Here is a 454-nt window from a genome sequence, read left to right on the forward strand (position 1 = left end):
AATCGAGAAATAAGGGCACATGTATATTCTGAGAGTTCGCGGGGAATGCCAGATGCCACAGCCATAAGTAGCTGCCCTTGAGGACTGGACAGCCAGGACCAGGCAGTGGGATAAAGTGACAGCTGCTTAATGGAATGGTACTTTTGTATTTAAGTTCTCTGTAGCATTACAATTTTTAAAAGCATGTAGACGTATTAGTTACTTTGACTTTACAAATGGCATTTGGTTGTTGTTTACACTTGCATTTATTATCAGAACTCCCATAATTGTGTAATCCTAACACCAAGTAAAATTCAGCCTCTCTGGGCGCAAATTGTCACTCCCAACATTCCGCAGGCTTGTGGTGGCGCGCGCTGACCTCGGATGCAAACTACACCTCCCAGGATTCCGCGAGCCAAGCGGGTGACTGTGGCCGAGGTCTGGGCGACTGAACCGGAGGTTCTGCGCACGCGCA

Source organism: Sapajus apella, unplaced genomic scaffold (assembly GCF_009761245.1).
Source record: "Sapajus apella isolate SASKATOON/1434 unplaced genomic scaffold, GSC_monkey_1.0 scaffold38, whole genome shotgun sequence".
NCBI classification, from domain to species: domain Eukaryota; kingdom Metazoa; phylum Chordata; class Mammalia; order Primates; family Cebidae; genus Sapajus; species Sapajus apella.